We start from the raw sequence: 20005 nt of genomic DNA, 5'->3' as shown, positions 1-20005 counted from the left end.
AAAAAGAAATAGGAAAAAAAAAAAAAAAGGAAAAAACCTCACTCTTGGATTAATGTACTTTTTTCGGTGCTGCCGAGGTGGGAACAGGCCGGGTTTGCTTTGCAGCGGCCCGGGAGAAGCTCTGGCCGCTGCCCCGGTACGATCGGCTCCAGCCCTGCCGAGGCCCCTCAGGTGCGCGGAACAGCAAGCACGCCAGCCCGGTCCCCAGCGGATCGGGACCTCGGCGAGTTGCTCTTAAAGGGCGAGAGGTGCAATGGAGGAGAGATTATCTACACGACGCTAATTGATCCTCTCCTCCGCACCCGTCCCGTGCCTCTGCTGCTGCAGCGCCGTGGCACATCTTGCAGGTGGGGCGCGGTGCTTCGGGGAGCTCTTCCGTCCCCGCCAGGTCCCGGTACCGTCTGCGGGGCTGAGGGTGCGGGCTGCCGCAGAGCTCTTGCAGGGAGCAGAAATCAAGCCGAGCGGCAACTGGCGACCTTTTGCCACCAATCCGCGGCTGTTTTTCTTTCCCCTCGCACCAGTCTCTGGTGGAATAACTACGCTTCAGAGCCCCGGGCTTTGGTTGCCCCGAGGTGCCCACCACAGAGGGGGAACAGCTCGGTGTTTCCTGCGCTGAAGGGTGAATCAGCCAGCGGCGGGGCAAGTCGTGATGCTCGGGAAACGCGCCGGGCTCGTGTCGGGAAGGGGAATGGGCACCTCGTTTTTTTCTTGTTCTTCCTGGATGTTTATGTGAAAGGAAGAAATCCCTTTAAAGTGCATTTTAAAGTGCGCGATTTTATGATCAAACACGAAGCTCCTCGGCAAAGGATTTAAGTTCAGCCCGAGGAGTTAACTCGTTCCTACGCGCCGCGGTGCCGGAGGCGGGAGGTGGCCGAGCCCCCGCTGCTCCTCACCAGCTCCACCGCACTGGGAGCCACATGCCGGGGCTACATCAAATGTGTCCTTTCACACACGGTTTAGAAAAACCGATTCCCACCTGCAAGCAGCTCCTCGGAAGCTAAATGACCTGCTATTATCGGCTGTTTGAGCTTACCACTTGTTTTGGGGGTAAAGCAACGGTAACCTGCTAACAATAAACTTACCCCGGGAGTGGAAACGGGATTCCGGGAGAGTGCCGATGTCTTCCTTGGATTGTCCTAAATGTAACATTTTGCATAGTTTCTGGTAGCTCCCTGGTCATTAAAAAGCGCGCGGAATTACTGAGGGTCGGGAGGTGTCAAAGACAATGGGCTCCAAGTTTGCGAGGGCAGAAATACACATTCTGGATTTGAAGAGTGGGGAAGAGCCATCTTCCTTCAAACAAGTACTTACCTTCCTCCTAAATTACCCCCTTGAAACCCAATTCACCTAATCCGGCGAAGAATCGAGCCTCTTTCTCACTAGTACAAAAAAGATGGGGTTGTTGGGGCTCTGAGTTGGATGGCAAACTATAGATTTTCCAACTATAGGGAAGACAGACTGAATGCAGTTCAGCAGATGCAAACAGGCAGAGCCTGTCTGGGAGATTGTTTTCCTCCAGAAAGTAACCTTGCGAGATGCTGAGGTTATTGACTTTGGAGTGGGAAAAGAGGTGTCTGATAATCAGCTCACTCTCTATCTCCCTTAGATTTATAGATCAGGGCCTCCCTGTCACTCCTGAAAATATAATCATGCTGGCAATAAACCCTGAGGGAAGAATGAAACAGCCAGTGTTTTTATCTGCGAGCTAACACAGTGACCTTTGAGTTACATGCGTAAAGGAGCCACGATGGGATAGGAAACCCAGGGCTGGTCTATCTGATTGCCCTGTTTTGGTGAAGCTGCCCGGGAGGGTGCCATAGCAGTCCCGGCACACGCAGGACTTCGCTGCAGTGCTCCCCACACCTGCAGCGCAGGGGAACTTGGCATACTGCGTTTTGCTCTGAGTCTGGAACTGCTGCCACAAGGTGTAGAGCTGCTCCTAAGATACGTAGTTTGGGCGGGGGGAGATATCTGTCTCACTTTGTTTCACCAGATGGTAAAACTACACCAGAGGGACTGCTTTTTTTCCCTCCCCCCCCCCCTTTAATTTTTGGACAGAAACATTTCCTGTCTTCTTTGCAAAAAATGTATTTTATGACCATTTTGCTGTGCAGACTTCTTCCTCTCTGGACATTGCACAGAGTAATGCAACACCTTCAATCTGTGGAGCAGATACCTCTTGATTTCTTTATCTCAGAACATGCCTTTGTCTCTACTCGACATGTTCTTGCTCTTCAGTGAAAACTCACCTTTTTACAAGCTGTCAAATGTAACACTAACAGCTGAGTATTCCTTTAAAAAAAAAAAAGCAAAAAAATCCCACAAAACCTCTCAAACATACTTACTTAAAAATCACTTAGTATTTATGGCTCCTTGATTTTTTATTAGCCTTTTAACAAAGCCTCTCACTTTAACACTAATCCAGATGGAAGGGGCTCTCCCCTATGCCTGTAGCAGATATAGAGAGAAGGGGGAAAGAGTTGTTTAATCACTTCTAGTGTTTCTGATATTTAAGGCCATTTTGGAACAAGCAAAAGACTCCACTTCAGTGTGCCCTTTGCTAAAAAATAAAAAAATAAAAAAATATTGTTTCCAGATTCCATGGTCTAGCTGGTGATCAGCAGGATTCAAACAAACAGCACAAAAAGCTGTAAATGCAACTACTTCTACAATCCCATTTCGCAGGGGAGGCACCACTTCCCAAAGGACCTCCATTTAACGAGGAAGAACTAATCAGGAGATGAAAGTTCGGCCTTTTGACACAAAGATGGCCCAGGTTTCCCAGCTCTCCTTCACTTTCCTTTCTAAACTCAGTTGAGTAACCCCATCCTGCCCACAGTCTGCAGACCAAAGAGGGTAAGTGCAGTGAAGTGGTATCCATCTGAAATGGTACAAGTGGTTACTTTGGCCAAAAACTTGACAGACAGGGAGGAATTTCAGAGAGGCCCAAGGCAACCAGGAGAATGGGTAACAGCTTTGGCAAATGTTAAACAGCAGGCACAAGGTTTTAAAAACATGTTCACTGGTTTGCCTCTCAATTTGCTGTGGTGACTCAGGATGGAAATCTGGACATTGCTGTGTATAACACAGTGAAACCTCTGGAGAAAGGTCAGCAACAGCAAAGGAAGTTAATTAAATATTGGACAGCAAAAAAAGAGGAGGCAGACATGGGGGAAAGATTTACATGAGCTTTGTTATCATGTAGATCGTCAGAAAGACCCTGCCAGGAATAAGATCTCGAAAAGAAAAGAGCTGAAATCAAATGACTCAGGGAAAAGTACCATGAATTGTCATGATACAAACAATACTGATACTTGAAAAGACCATGTCTGCTTTCAGGAGTACAGAACAATCAGAGGGTAAGATGAACAATACAAATGTGTAAAATATAATGAGTGTAATGTAAGGTAGATTAGGAACTTCTTGGCCACCTCATGACTTGTATGAGTAGTAGATAAATGAGACGAGAAGAAATGGAAAAGCGATTTTAGGAATTTTCTGTATCAGGCATAGTTAGCTTGGGGAACACACTGTCATCAGTTGCCATTAAAAGCAAGATCTTGATGGAAATCAAAGGAAAAATACGTATGGATAATGAGAATTATTCCTCTATTATAAAGGTAATAATACTTTTGTATCATCACATTCAGAAACAGTGCAAATCTTCAAGTGTAACAGAATGTAGGAAGAAGCATGATTAATGTAGAAAAGCTTTTTTTCCATGGTTTTTGCAGCTTCCTCAGAAGCAGCCATAATTTGCGGCTGAATACTGGATATACCTTGGACTGAGGTAGTATGAACATTCCCATGTTTCTTCACCTCTCCTGTAGCAGCTTTCTTTCCTGGATAGCTTTTAGTCAGCTTGCTAGCATCAAGTCTGGAACTGAATTCACAGAATAGAAGTTCTGAATATGATCGTAAAATATTAAGTAGAACAGTCAAAGAATGTTCTATCCTTTTCTCCATGTTATTACAGCACCTATGTGATGTCTAACTGACTGTCAGAAAAATACTAAGTCTCCAGATTTTTGAAGGTGGGAAGACTAATAATAATGTGCAATGTATAAACTGTTTCCTCCTCAACCTATTCAAAATAAGAATCGTGACTGTTTGCCTGGTTCTTCACATGTGGCAGTCAGTTTGACTTTCCTTTCCAATTCGAGTAATTGCTACAAGAAATCTTTATATTTGTGTTCTAATTTTGGGACTTAGATTTGTTTTGAGTGGAACTAGAAAAGAGTACAAGCATGCAATGTAAAATTTGTTTAAAACTACAAAGAGAAAAGTTCCACTCTTATTTTTGTTCTGTAACTTTTAATAAGAATAACTTTAATTTAACACATCTGGGCAGTTTGCAGACCATCAGATAGTGCCTGCATATCCAGTGTTTTAAGTACCTTGGGCAAATATGGTGACTTAACAAATTAATAACAAGAATTAAAAAAAAAAAAAAATAAACCCAAGAACAACCACTGACACTCACCAACTGCCCTTACAGACCTGCAACACTATTTCTTTGCCCTTCCAAACACTCACCTATTCTAGGCAAGGGAAAAAGAGTAGGCAGGACTGTACTCTGAAAGAAAATACCTTCAGTAAATTCAACTCATTTGAATCTTAGAAAGAAAACGAGCAGCAAATTTTCAGGACTCTAATACAGCAATTTCTCCCTTAGTACAGACTGAGCTTCAATAGCATACCTCTGCTAACTGAAATTTCAGAGGGAAGGAAATTTCTTAAATAGACTCCTTGCCAATTCTGATCAAGCACTTTCCACAAGAGATTGCTGGAGGAGGTTGCAAACCTGAAAGCAATGATACTTAAAATTCTGGGACATGGTGGACTACTTTACAGAGAAGTATTATTTACTTTGTACAGAAAAAAAGAAGGCATGGTGTCCTGCTCAAGGTTATAGACAGCCTGTCTAGTTCAGGGACAGAAAGCTCTTCTATATTTCTCATAGGAAGGCCACCTTTCCATTTAATCCGGCTGGCCCTCTTCACACACTTTTTGTCACATTTTGTCTGTATCAGTGGTCTTTATGGCCCAAGGACTAAAAAAGGTGTAGACTACCCCAAAGCACTTTTCCTTCAGCTCTTAATTCAAAACAGAATGCCATTTAGACTCATGCATACCGTTATCATAAACAAACCCCAGAGCTATTTGGATCACAGAGCCTACAAGCATTTGGATACAAACAATATGTGGCAGGTTGTTTCTCACTTATAAATGCCGGTAAATCACAATAGTGTGAAAACTACATAAAGGGACAGCTTTGAGTTCACTCATCCCTCCCTGAACTGCTCATCAACCTAGCATTTGTTCCCTGCAAAAGCAGACTTGGTTGCCTCAGATTATTCTGCTATTGATCATTCAAATGTTCTTCTGCGAGGGAGCACTCCTCCCTGTAATTTTGAGGATGGAAATTATTTCGGTTGATTTAAAAATGTGTTTCACTTGTTGGAGACCATTTCTTCTGATGTTATAAAAGCCAACAAACAAAACCCACCTCCTTCCCCTTCATTTACTTAAAACATCATGGACACTTGATGGACATTTAGCCTGATATTCCTTTAATTGTAGCCTTTTGTAAGTAGAACCGATGCTCTTTTAATTGCAAATATTTCAATTGAAATGCCCTGTGGTAAAAGTCTGGTAACGAATAAATAGGCTTATGCCCCTTCTAAAACTAAAAGAAGAAAAAAAAAGGAAAAAGTTCCTTCCTCTCACTTTCTGTATTTTCCACCCTTTTGTTTTCCTGAGCATCGAAGGTAACAGAGCTTGATCAAAAATGCAAGGGGCAGGGGGAGGAAACAGAAGATAACATTATTCCTTGCTCTGTTTTGTTAGGAGAGATTTAATCTTTGGGCATCAGAAGATAGGCCTGAATGACTTCCTGATCACCTCTTCACTCTCTCTTATCTGTATTACTCTTGACTCTTTTCAGGGATGATATCTCACTACTCTTATTTGGTAAATTAGCCTATTGTTTCACTGTATTTCACTTATTGTAAAATGTTTTCTCCCTTAACTTCAGGCCATTGTTCCTGGGTAGTGAGGATGCTGTCACTGGAGAGGGGACTATGTAATTGGGGACAGATACTGCCTTATTTTGGCAGTTAGCAGTAGTGTGCTGTCTAGAGCTCTTGATCTCATGAGGGTTTCTAGCAAAAAAAAAAACAAAACAAAAAAAACACGGATAAAAGGTGTCGAATTTGGCCTTGTAATGGAAGGGAAAATTAAGGAAAAATAATGAATATTATATAATATGGAACAATCTCAAATAGCAATTTAATTTTCAAGTTAGCAAACAGAATAACAGGCCATGCACTGGATGTTTCTGAGAAAATGTTTGCTCACAGCCTGTTTTATCAGTGCTTCTTGTTGCCTCATGCTAAACACTAAAAAAAAGAGAGAAACACAAATGTCACGGTCATTTTTGTTCCGTTTAACAGTGAATACCCAGGATAATGCTTGTAGTTCAGAAACAGAAACCTCAGGACAGAATGCTGAAATATGTGGTGCTGGGACTTCATTTGTTGTCACTGGAATGTATATTCTGGGTGGTAATTTTTTATCTAACTGTGCTTTGAGAATAAAACCCCCAAATAAAACCCATTTTAATTATGTTTTGCTTGTTCGTACTGCGTAAACCACACCAGACTTTTGGGGAGAGCAGATTGAGGTGTGGAGGCACTCACTGCAAGCATGTGTTAGTTCTTCATAACATGCAGCCTAGCGGTTGGCACCAGCATCAGCAGAGCTTTGACAAAACCCAAGGGATTGCTGCTGTGCTTGTGGAGAGGGCCTTGGTGAAGGTGGTTGCAGGCCAGCTCATTAAAGACAATAAACATGTGTTGTGCCATGTTTGATGACTGTTGAGAGAAGGCCAGAGTGAAAGAGCTTACATAAAAACTTTAACAAGGACATGATGCCAGTTGACTCACTTGGCACAACATTGCCTTTGCCCAAGCACATGAAGCCATAATTAGTGAAGTCAGTGCTGCTATGTTTCCCAGGAACTGCTGGGAGCCACCAGCTCAGTTACATGAACACCTGAACACAAACACCATGCAGGTGATGGGCATTTCTTAGTAGGCACATGGAGAGCCTCTCTGGAGGAGGCTATGCTCTTTTCTGGATCTCTCCCCTCCAGTTCGAATGGTACCAACATCTAGACCAGATGTGCCCATGGAAAATCTCGTTCTTCATATAGGAGAGCCATGTCCATGAGAGTGGGGTGCCTGTGTTCAGCAGGACAGAAATTGTAATTCCCTTTTCCTATGTAATTGATCGTACAAAACAAACCAGGGAGGCAACAACATTTGTATTGAGTGCACTTCCAACTCTGGAAGTGTTTATTCCAAGCTCAAAAAAGCAGGGTCCCAGGCCAGTTCTGCTCCTGGCATACACACATGATAATGGACTTGCTGTCAGTGGGGTATCAAGCGATCTGTCCACAGGTGAGCATGCAGAGTGTTTTGGTGGGAAGTGGGGAGAGAAGGCCCCACCACCTCCCCATGCCACATGCTGGCGACTGCCTGAGGCAACCCACCCTGCACAGCACATGGCAGCTCCTGTTTCATGAAAATCTCCAGCAGGATTTTCACCAATACCTTTAAATAAACTGATCAAGCAGTTTGAGGGGACGAGGTGCACACGAGATCAGTCCTATCAGCAGCAGGAGAAAGCATTTCTGCCTGCGGCTCTGAAATGCCCCGCTCCCACCAGTCCCCCTGCGCGCCTCTCTGCTGCAGCGCCCCATGCCCTTCCCCAGTCCGGAGCTCCCTCGGGCCCTGTTATCTTTCTCCTATTCTCCTCTTTTCCCTGTTTAAACAGCTAGGGGAGGGCTGCCAGCGCTGTGTTCCCCGCACCCCTGCAGGCCCGAGGGGCTGCCGCTGCCCGTGCGCGGCCCCGCGCCCTGACCAGGGGGTGGGATGGGGGCTCCGCCGTGCCCGCTCTGAGGCGAGGCAGCGGGTGAGTGAGCCCCGCGCTGCGGGGGCTCCCAGGGAGTCCCTCGGCGGGGCCAAAGTGAAAGTTAAGCGACTCCCGAAACCCTTAGGGGGTAGTGGCGGGAGCCATGTGACAGCCGGGAAGCGGCCCGGCGGCTCGGGGCTGCGGACTGTGATTAACGGAAGGCTGGGGGACGACGGGGGTGTGCTGCTGTGTGCACGACTCCTAACGCTGACGGGTCCGCACCGTCGGCGTCTCCCTCCGCGCCCGTCCCTGGAGGCGGCGGCGCGGGAGTCCGGGCAGGAGGGTGGCTCCCCTCCGCCCGGTCCCCTCCCCTCCCTTCCCCTCCCCTCCGCCGCGTCCCCCTCAGGCAGGGCAGGAGCGCGCCCCGCAGCGCTGCCCCCGGGAGGAGGGACTCGCCTCACCGGCATGGTCACGGCGGCTTATTAAGGGTGGTCGTGTCCCCCCTCTCTTTTTTTCTTTTAATTATTTTTTCATTTTCCTCCGCCGCCGCCGCCGCGGCTGTCACTGCGCTCACCGTTACTGTTACCACCGCTTTTCCCGGGGCTCGCAGCTCGGCGCGGCCTGGCCCCGCCGCCCCTTTGTGCCCGGCGCGATGAGGCGAGGGGCTGGCGGCCGGCGGGCGCGACCGGCCCGCTGCGCCCGGGGGCAGCGGCAGGTAAGCGGGAAGGCGGCAAGGGGCGGGCGGGGGGCGGGCAGGTCGGTAGCCGCTGTGCGTGTACACCGGGTGCGGGCGGCGAGCTGCCGGTACGGAGGGGGCGGCTGTGTCAGCGACACCCGATGCCGGGCCGGGCCCCCCCCGCCCAGCCGCCGCCTGCCCCCCGAGCAGTCCGCTCCGCACCCGCGGCGCCGCGGCCGGCCGGGTTTGTGCTGTCCTTTGTTTTACCTAGGCTGTGTGTAAAAACCTGTTATCGCTGCCGCCCGAAAGGACGCCCCTTCCATCCGCAGTGAGCCCCTTCACGGGTTGCCCCGTTCTTTAACTCTCCCCGTCCCTTCCCGATATTAAACCTGTCTCTTGCCGTGAATCTTCCTTCTCTCCAGCCCTCCCGAGTCCTCCGCTACAACCTTTGTACCTATTTTGACTTTTTTTTTTTTTTTCTCCCCTCCCTTTGGTTTCTAAAGGAGTCCCCTCCAACCTGTCTGTAGGTATGTTTGTGTAACCAGACACTGAGAGTAGCTGTCTGCAGAGGAATTAACTCGACAACCCCCAAAGCTTAGTTTGCATTCAATGGAGGTGTTTGTTTTTCAGGTTTAAACTTCCAGACGGGTTGAAGAAATCGCCCAAAAGGGACCACTTGGCAGATTTTGTTTCCTCCCTTGAAATCCCACCGGACGTGGAGCAGGTGGGAGATCGGGAGGGGAGATATTTTGGGGGGTGAGAAGGAAGGTGGGTGGGATGGAGAGTGTCCAGGGGCTGAGTGGTGCGGGAAGGAGGTAAAAGGGCTTTAAAGCTGGGAGAGTGGAGCCGCGCTTTCCCGGTTCTTTTCCTGCGAGGGCAGGGAGGATAGCTCAGGCTCTCGTTCGTTAAAAATAAATACTACAGAAGTTGGCAGATTTTGTAGTTTTAGAGAAGTGGAGTCTCTCCAGGATTAACGTAAAAAATGTTGATGTTTGAGGAACTGCTCTTGCTCAACCCGTAAATAAAGTGGAGATGTTGACAGCTTGTCTAGCCTCTGGTAAACGAGAACAAAAAACATTTCATTTCTTGAAGGGCATCAATAATTGTGAGGGTGGGAGGGAGAGGAAGGAGTTTAACTATTAACCTTTATCTGGGATCGTAAATGAGTTGAAACTCGTGTTTCTGAAGCTTCTTTTATGCATTTGCTTTTCTGTTTCCCCCTCTCTGCTTTCCTTCCCTGATGATGGTGAAAGGTAAATGAAAACGATGATGCTTGCATTAATTGGACAAGCAGGCGATTTTATGGCTCGCCAGTAAAAAATAAACGTCACGGGAAAGTTGCTGTTTGTAGTGCAAGCAGTGGGAAAGTGGTCTGGAGGGTGTGTAGCTGGGGGGGAGCGGTAAATCGGCGGTGCTGGCTTCGGGTTGAGCTGTTACTTCAGGGGTTTTTGGTTTTGTGCTTCCAGATCATTCACTTGAAGACGCCGGAGGACAATTTGAGGAAGGTAAGACAGCCTTTTCCCCAACAATTGCATCCTCCGGGGCCACGTACTGTGTGTACCTGACTATTTGCCTACTGCTCAGGCCCACAGTGCTCGGGAAATGCCGATCTGTTGCTGGCCATGGTGTGAATATTGGGAAGTACAACATTTTGTAGCAAACAGATAAGCTTCTTTTACACACGGAGATGCTTGTTAAGCCGATGAATTTCTCCTTTCCAAAAAGGGATACCTTTTCTTTCCTTAATTAGAATGTAGCTTAGGAAAACAGGAGATGAAGAGCTCAATGAAAAAAATCCTGTTCTGACCATTATTTTGGTATGAATTAGGGAAAAAATCATATTCCCCATACCTTCTTAATTGCTGCTTTCCCAAATGTGTTATGATACTTTGTGGCATGATTCTTGTCTGAAATGAAATAGAATGACTGTTACTACTTCTGAAAATAAACAGTGTGCAGCTCCCAGAAGCTTTCTCTTTCCATTTAATGAAGTGAAAGCAGGAAATCTTACGGAGGCGGCAAGGGTAGGAGAGATAGGGGATCATAAAATTTGGCAGAGCAAGTGACTGGGGGGATGTCTTTGTTAGTTTGTCAGCGTTGCAGTTACAAGCAAAATACGTTGTTCCAGTAAATGCAAATTCAAGTAATTTCAAAGGAAAATTGTAAAAATGCTTTCTCATTATTTTTTTCTTATGAAGAACAGACTCTTTCACATGACTGTCATTATTTTGTCATTCGCTTGTCTAGGAATCAAAAATACAAAGACTGAGTAATAACTGCTTATTCTCATGAGTTCCTGTGGAAATCTCTACAGCACACTCAGCCTCAGTTCTGAGTGAGGTCCTCTTCCCTGTCTGTCCTGTCCCCCTCTTTAAATGAGTCTCTGCCAGCAACAAGTGTGTTGATATACTGATCTGAAGGACTTGGGCATGATGCCAACTCAAGCAATTTAAATGACATTGTTAATAGTGTCTCTACTGTCCTTATCACCCAGTAGTTGCCTTTAATAAACTCAGTGAACTTCCAAATGATAATCATGGATGACAAATTAACTTGAGTCCTAGCTCTCCTATTCAGATGAACTCTGTTTTGCTCTGATTGATAAATAATAAATGCTAATTGCAGATGAGCTATGAGAATTTGCAGAACATACCTCTTCTGTAAATATGTGATTTCTTTCAGGCAAATAAGAGCCCATTAGATTGTCTGAAATAACTCCAAACACTAAAGTGTTCCCATGGATTCTGGTACTAGCAGTGCTATTTTCTTAATTTTTTCTGTGCTAATAAATTTATGTGAGGCATTGCATCCTGCAAATAAATCCTTAGCAAACACTTCAAAATAGGAAATAATTTTACATAAAGTAGGTAAGCCACTATAATATGTCTAACAAATTAAAACAGTCTGTAATTCCTGTAAAGCATTTTGGATGGAAGTGAAAATGATTGTTCCATCAATTTCAATTTGAAATAGGTAACCTTTAAGAAGCAGCTAATAACAGTTTCAGAACTGCGACACTGTCAAACAGTAAGCTGTCAAACAGTAAGAGTTTCAAAGTGTTTTGAGTACCTCTAGTACTCATACTGACTTTCCCCTCATAGAATTGAAAGATTACAACACAATCTGAAACTACAGAGGAACAGTCAGAATATTACAATTGTCAGTTTAACTGCAGATTTCATGTATGATTCCTTAGATAATGATTTTTATTTCTTAAGTGATTCGATTCTAAAAATATCTATGCTAGATCTCATCTTCCTGATTTCCAAACTTGCTAAACCTTGCCAAAAGCCTTAGAAGTGCTCGTGGTCTCAGCAGCTGTTAAGAGCTTGCTAAAGTACCTAATATTAATAATAATGTATTTTATGTCGTGATTGAAATAGTGCTGTGTGCTTAACTGGTAAGTTTGGAAATGCTCTTCTTAATGGCAAAGGTTGTATTTTTGAAAATTAATCCAGGAATGCAGATGGCCTAATGTCACAGGTTTGCTTTCTTGTGGCTTTGCAAAATTAACTCCTTTGGTACCAGTGAAAACTGATTAGATTGTCTTAGAAGTAATAATAGATAAAAATAAGCAATTATTTTCCTAAATCCTTTGTACAACTGAAGATGTCTGACAGATTTATTTATTTTACTTTATGTGTCAACAGTTATAGCAATAACAAAAGTTGTTTAAGCGACAGCTTTTGTAAAAGTGAAAGGCTCGACCTGAGATCCTACTGAAAACTTACCATGAAACTCCTACAGCCGAAAGAATGGGGCTAAGAAGGGAGTGTGCCTTTATGTATATATTCGCTATATATTAGTTTTGTAGATTTGGGTCATTTCTTGATATGTATCTGCTATGTACATTAAAATTAAGTACTTTTTGATTCCAGGTAAAATTTAGAAGGTAGTGATGTGAAGACACAGTATTTCTAGAAACACTTTTTAGCAGTTGACAGGTCACTCCTCCTTTTTGGATGCTCTGAAATGATGATGATGACTTTCCGATACTCAGGATGTGAAGTTAAAAGCAATCTTCTTTATTAACCCTTGTAATTTATGAGGGTTTTTTTCCCTGTAGTCCTCCTCAAACCTGATAGTCCTTTCAGTTTCACAGTTGGCCTCACGTTTGACTTTCCTTTCTGCTTTGAAGGCTTGTCTGGGTTTGCAGTTGTACTGTTCTGTGCAGGGCTGGGTGGCTGTTCTTGAAACCATATGGGTGTTAGTCGTCAAGAATTGTTGCCACCATTCTTGATTCCTCGTTCTTATTAAAAACAATGCTACGGATCTCTTCATTAGCAATGTATCACATTAGAAACCACATGTTAAGCATCATATACTTGTATAATGACATTTAGAAAGATAAGGCTTGTAGAAGACAGTGGAAAGACAAGACTTCAGGCTTGGGGTGTTTTTGGTGAAAACTAGGCACATTAAATGCACAGAAAAAGTGTTTAGGTTCAGAAGGATTTCCAGATGAAGTGTGTCTGAAACATTTCTATCTGAAAATATCTCTTTTACATTCCTTTTTTTTCTGTGTTCAATACTTAGGACTTGAAATTGCTAGCATGCATAGTAAGCACAATCTTACTCTGGTGGCATTCCTCACAGTAGTAACTGGAATAATTTTTGGTAAAGCAGTGCCCTGTGTTAGCAGAATGGACTAGCCCTTGTCTTTTAAGCTCCACAGGGCAGGGAATTGTCTTCAAAGTATTTTCTGTAAAGTGCCTGGCATGCCTGTGTGTGTCAAAACATGATAAATAATAACAAACAGTAGTTGACAATTTATGTAGATTTTTTTTTTTTAATCATTATTTTGGAATTTGCCTATAGGGGACTTTCTAGCAAAAAAGAAAAATGCCAGAGTGGCTTCCAGCTGGGACAAGATGTGCTCTGATGGCGAGAGAAGCTTTTAATCGGAACAGAACACACATTTAACCGATAGTATCTTCTGTGAAGCCGTTGGGCCAAAACATCAACTAGTGTAAATCAGTGTGTCTCCAGTGAAGTCTGTGGAGACACAGCTGACTTACACCAGATGATGTGAGTGTTCTTTTTGGCTTTAACAATTTTCCTTTAATCTTCTTGCCACTTAAACTTTTACTATGATCTGCCCACATTCCAGAAGTGTGGAAGGAAGATGGAATAACTTTTCCTTACTTTCCTCCTCCTTTAAGCCTTTGGTGTCTTTTCTTTTGTGTGATGATTTATGCATTTTTAGTTATATATGCTCTAATCTCTTCAAGCTTGTGAAGGTAGGTGCCCTCAAAATCACACCTGAAAAGGAGTGCCATTATATTCAGAAACTCATCAGTCTTGTCTAGCTTCCCAGATGTAGGTGTATTGTAAATAATATCCTTGCCGTACTGTATTTGTGATTAAAGGTTCCTAAATACTGTTATTGGAAACCATCTCCATAGCAATTTGTGTCCTATGAAGAAGTTTAGAAGCATTGCCCCCCACATCAATTTCCCAGAATAATTTTATTGTGTCTGCCAAGTGTCTTAATGTTTTAGTTACTGAAATGCATCATCCAGATAAAGTAATTGAAAATACTGAGTGTATACATCTTGTGTGGTGGGAAGACTCAAGTGATATTTGGGTAGTAAACAGGAGAAATAAATTATTTTTCTTTATCTTCCAAGCCTCTAATAAACATTTTTGAAGGCAGTGTTAGTAAACTAGCTCTTGTTAGACGTGGGAAAACTGTTTGAGTAGAGAGCCACTAATTTTCAAAAATTCAAGTTAATTCTTGTTCTTTCCTATGGAAGCATGATGCCATTTTTGGAATTTCAGTATAAATATTTTTAACAAAACTTGCTTTGTTAAGTAATGCAGAAAAGTAATCAAGTCTTTTAGGTGATTGCCCAAAATTGATAGTTCTGAGGAAAGATGGGACACTTGTGAGAGTGTGTGTGTGTGTTCACATTTGGAAGCAACAGAGAAATAAATCCTAACACAAACAGCAGCTATGAGGAGAAATGTGATTAACTGCCTATGCATACATTTTTGCTCAAACGTCTTGTCACCCTGTGCCCAGTTTTTCCCGATCTTTATAAACTAATAATATCTTCAGTGGGGAAAAAAAAACCTAATAAGATGAAAATATTGTGCCCAGATGCTGCCCTGCAGCAGGTCACATAGAAATGATGTCTGTAGAGACTGTTAAAGAGTGAATTCTGCAAATGGAAATGAGAACACTCCATTTCCTTTGAACTGACTGGAAAGTTACCTTCCTCGTCCCAGCTTGCCAGTTCTTCCAGAGCTATAAAGGATCATAGTAACTAAGCCTTTCACCAGTATTTTATTAAAGCAGGAAATATATGTAATTACAACATTTCAAGTGACTCAGTAAAGATATGAAGAAAAATAATATATGCACTAATTTTAGTTCTTACAGGCACTCAGATGTCAATTTCCTTTTTGTTTGTAGTTAGAAAAAGCTTTGGATGGAAACAAGGCTGCAAAAAGGGCAAGAGTTGATGCCAAAAGAATAAAATGCATTTCAGAGCCTACCTTGATTTAATTTTCTATTGGTGATACAGTTTTTGCAGAAAGTGAAAATACTCTTAACAAAACTCTAAACTTGATTGTAAGGCTTTAAGGGTTATAAGGGTTAGCCATTTTAAAAGATGTGTCTCTTCAATATACTTCCAGCTTGTGCCAAGAGACATGTTTTCAGCCTTCATTTTTTTTTTTTTTTTTAAATCTATTGTCAGAAACGCTTTTCAGGTCTTAAGTTAGTCCTAGTGGGGCATCAGCTCCAGTTGAGTTATGACAGTTTATAGCAGCTGGACTGACTTGGGAGCCTGGTTCTGCTAATGCGACATACAGTGGTCAGATTTCACAAATAAGCATGTTACAGTAAGGAAAATTGAACTTCTAGATTTTTATCCAATGATTTCCTAAAAATACAAAATTATAAGATGCTTTCATAAAGTCCTGTTATTTCACTCTTTTAAATGGTTTTCTGTACAGTATTTACAAATTCCAGCTAATGATGAAGAACCAAATGCAATAAACATACATTGTAGATTGCTATGCCTAATGGTGTTTTTAGGGTTGTATATACTTTACTAGTATTTAATTTATCACTGAAAGTAATTTCTCTGTTCAGTTCCTTAAGATTATAAGAGCAGCTTATGAATTGGGGAATGATTTCTGTTATATATTTTCAAGTAATTTTTTACCTCTGATGAAATAACAGAAGTGTACAAAGGCAAGAGGTGGGTGCTGGGAAGTGATATAGAGCAAGTAAAAAGAGAAAATATTTTTTTAAAGTGGGGATCAATAAAGCTAGAAATTACTGCTTTTTTGTGAACTTTGTTCCTAAAGATAAACCCACCCCCAAAGCATTTTTTGTTTTGGAAGGTTTATAAGTAGTGTAAAACAGTGGAAGAAATTATATGTTGTGGGTTGCTTTTGTTTGTACTGAGTATTTTTTAAGGCTAGTTCTCAGAGGATTTTGTATACCAACCTTAATGATTCTGTATTAACTACAGATCACTCCTGGCCAGTTACAGAAAGTCTATATGATGCCTAGTCATGTAAGAGTTTTGTTTTGAAACAAACCTTTTTTTCTTTTCTTTGTGCTTCTGTATTATAAACAATGCGAGTAGCATGTTGGACACACAACACTGAATAGCAGTACACCCAGAAGTTTGGTAGATTGTGAGTTTTATCCTTCCACCCTTGCTCTGCAGTCGTCTTTGCACAAGAGAAGTATCCAGTTATATGAATCTGATTACAGTGGGAGGGGAACACATGGGATGGTGCAGACAGAAAGTTGTTAGCGTGGGAGTGCTTGCAAGATCAGAGCCTTGTACTGTAAGTTGGACCTCATAATTTGAAAATGAAAGCATATTAACCTATAAGCTTAAAAATAGTTGCCCTTAATTTAGATACACATTGACAGAGTCCTGAGGCCTCCTAAGTGCTCTTCTGCGGTGACTTTATGCTGAGTTACATATTGTAGAATTTACTAATGAAATAGAAAAAAAAAGCCTGATCAAAGCAATTGTTAGAAATGTCACTATTTGATAAGATCATCTGCTGAAAATAAAGGGGGAAATGAGATCTGACAGAGGTAAAACCAGGTAAATAGCTTTCAGCTCTGCTTTTGTTACTGAAGAAGAAAGAGAAACAATAGGTGCTGTTTAGAGTCAGAAGCTGCCCTTGTAACCTCTGCTGCTCTTAAAATGCCTGAAGGTTATTGCATGGTTCATGGTGGCTTTTATGCTTGCAGTTCAACTTTTAATTTTCTAACAAAAGGAGATGCAGTAGCAGTCTGCTGATAAAACACCATGCAGAACAATCAGAGAAAAATGGAAAAATTCCTTTATTCTTTCCAGTTACTGAAATATACTGGCATATTTTTAGCAGAAGGAGAAAAGCATTGCCTCCTATGTTAAACTTCCAAAGCTGAAGACTGATTTTTAAAAAGTAGGAACATTATGAGGATGGGATGTGCATTTGCATTCAATAGCCCCAGCCCAAACAAATTATTTGTTGCATGCTGTTATGGGGAGTGATCCGAATGTCCACAGGGGCTGTACCTATTTCAACAAGATTTCTACTTGCTACACTGGCAAAATTGTGTCAGCTAGCCTTAAATCCAGTGTTCGCAGCGTCAAAACTCCAGCTGCCTGCCCAGAAATGTTCCTGCTGAGCATGAGAAGCACCCTTTCTCTGCGAGTTGTGAAGCAGTGCACAGTCTTAAGTAATACAGACGAACTTCAGCCAGCGCTTTGGTACTGTCCTTACATGCGCTGCTTGAATTTGTTGGTGTGATCGTTGCTGGTGTTTAGAATGCTGAACTTCCTGTGATGCATTGTACTTGGATACCAGTAGGATCAGAGAAGGGGTCAACTTCTGAAGGTATTGTTTCCAGTGCAGCGGAAAGTAATGGAATGTAGCAGTTTTAGGAATGTACACCTGTGAGTATATAATAAGAGAGTATCTGTTTGTGTATTTTCACCACTGACATTCAGATCAAAGGTCCCCTAGGTGGTGGTGTGGTAAGAAAAGGGAAAGGGGCCATACGTCTTACCAACTCTGACCTGTCCTATTGCTCCTTGTTTTCAAGTTTTCACTAGAAAGTCAGTCATGAACCAGCTTTGATGAGGTGGCTTATCTTCAGGGGCTCACTTAATGCATATGGATATTCCGTTCAAGAAGTGGCAGATTTAGGTCTCAGTGGTTAAAAGAAGAAATGGTATCAGCAAGTGCTGCCACTTAAATATCAAAACTGATGCCCAGTCTTGCACTGGACGATGTTGGGGTGTTGTCACAAGCACTTAAAAAAGCCCATTGTGTTTTGAGGCAGTGAGCGTGACTCCTGGATGACTGATGCCAGAAAGGCTGACAAGCTGAGAAACATCTTCAAGCCTTCACAAACACAGACTGGCTTAAGCATCTTCCATCCTTTACAACTACATGCCAGCTAAAACAAAAAGCTGAGGAGGAGCCTGTCTCTTGCCTTCCAGCTTGCTTACAGCTAAAGGAAATGTATCCCAAATGGAGGAGACTCCCCCAGGCTCTGGAATTTGATTAATTAATCATCACTTTCAGCCTGCTCATTAAATAGTTTTTCTTTTCTTACTTGGGCAAATGAAAAAGATGATTACACCTGGGAGAAACAATGACACCTGTTAAATCTTCCTCTATTGTTAAGCACAGTTAAAAAAAAAATAAATCTAATTTTAGATTTTGAGTAAGTAGAACTATCCTTGCTTGCTTTTTATATAGGTTATATGGAATTGTGCTGGTACATATTTGTATCAATAATGTATGCCATTATGTGTGGCAGTATTTCTTCTTTAACTGAATTTGCTTAACTCAGAAATACTTTCTTATTTATGAAGGTAGAGAGTCTCTTAATGTCAAATTTTTGCTTGCTTCCTTGATACATCTGACTTGATTTCTGTGTAACAGAGGTATTTTACATGAGAGTCAAAACTGTTGTCACCAGTGGTTTTCTGCTTCTGTAGTGTTAACATTTTGGTCATGATAGACGTCTTGGCAGTTTATGATGTAATTTATCATGTTGCTTCAGTGCTGGGGCTTTGTCAGCAACGGGGAATTTCAGGAAGAATTTTCCATTGGCTCAATAAAGCCAGCAGCAGCACTGTGAGAATTTTACATGGAAATCTGAGCGTGGATAAAGCTTAAGGGAAACTACTTGCGTGTCTGATTTTGGGGCACATTTGGCAAGAGGTAGTAAGCCAGGGGTGTTGGATAACTGTGGTCATCAGCAGCTTAGCTTGCAGTCTGTGCTCAATGTGTGTAAGGCCTCTTGCAGTCTTTTCTCAATGTGTTGTGTAAAGTTATTAGCACTTTGATAATACACATTTTTCCCTTTCCCTGTGGTCTCACAGCTCCAGTTTGCTCTGGATGAATTCCTGGGGCACATTGTTTGCTCACTGTACTTAGGCTTGGGAAATCAGTATCTTACTAGGCGATAAAGATTGTTGTTCAGACAGTTTGATTTAAGATACTGTTTCTGAGATTGTCTTTCTTGATTATCTTTCTGGTTTGTTTTATTCGGGTTTATTCCACAGAAAAGCACAAGCTGGGTGTAATTTGCAAATATTTACTTTAGTTGAACAGTTTTCGCAGCGTGTTCCCCTAGTCAAAGGGTGGGGGAAATATGCAGTAAGGCCTGTGACACCATTTCACACAACCCATGGCCACATGGTTTTATTTTATTTTTGCTTTCTGTTGGCAGACACTAAAGGGGGTGCTAATTCGTGGCCTGCTAATTTTGCTTAGAAGGTCTGTTCAACCATCAGCACAAAAAAGGGTTACCAGCCCTGCTGCTGTCTATGGCAGCTGTGGTGCAATAGCAGCACGTGCTGCTATGATCACAAGGCTGGACTGTTGTAATCCCTTGCAGTGGAGCTTGCAGCCCAGCTTCTCCTTCGCTTGCCCACCGCCTCTCTGGAAAGGAGCACCATGGTTGCTTGTTAGCCAGTGGTACTGTATGCTTGCTGTGTCGGCCCTCTGTGTTTTTGAGGGGTTAGCAAGCTATGAAACAGTGACTTGATTTTGAGCTGGTGCTGCTATGTGTGTTTCAAAGCTACATGGTAGGACCTAGTTACATTTAAATGTGAAGCTTCGGTCTGAAGGATGTTTATCTTCAGATGCTAATCTGTTTAATTTTCCCACTGTGACAGTGGCTACCAGCAGGGGTAGTGAAATGTTTACCTACTGGACCGTGCCCCGGCCCTTTGAGTTTACCTCTAGTCCATCCTTGGTCATTTGATCAAAGTGGCATTGTTCCAAAAGGTGCAGGTCCACAACCACTTCAGCGCTCTCCTTCCAGTTCTTGCCTTCTCCCTGCCTCTAAAGCTGGCTCACAGCTGATACTATATGAGCCACCTGGCAGCTCTCAACCTGCAGACTAAGCCACAGAAAATCAAGTAGCTT

General features: G+C 42.8%; 1 protein-coding gene across 1 annotated transcript in view; it reads left to right on the top strand.

The window, feature by feature from the left end:
• The first annotated feature begins 8049 nt into the window (after nt 1–8049).
• PRDM1 (PR/SET domain 1) overlaps nt 8050–20005 on the top strand; it is a 105139-nt gene continuing 93183 nt past the window's right edge. Inside the window, exons 1-3 of the mRNA XM_061460175.1 lie at nt 8050–8124; nt 9224–9317; nt 10060–10098. The gene's annotated coding sequence lies outside the window, so the exon portion shown is untranslated. The remainder of the gene's footprint in view (nt 8125–9223; nt 9318–10059; nt 10099–20005) is intronic.

The sequence above is a fragment of the Pezoporus flaviventris genome, unplaced genomic scaffold (genome assembly GCF_033815535.1).
Source record: "Pezoporus flaviventris isolate CSIRO_AGI_PZ_B2104156 unplaced genomic scaffold, CSIRO_AGI_Pfla_v1 ptg000031l, whole genome shotgun sequence".
Classification (NCBI taxonomy): domain Eukaryota; kingdom Metazoa; phylum Chordata; class Aves; order Psittaciformes; family Psittacidae; genus Pezoporus; species Pezoporus flaviventris.
Note: the sequence above shows the minus strand (reverse complement) of the source record. Positions and strands in the feature narration are given on the sequence as shown.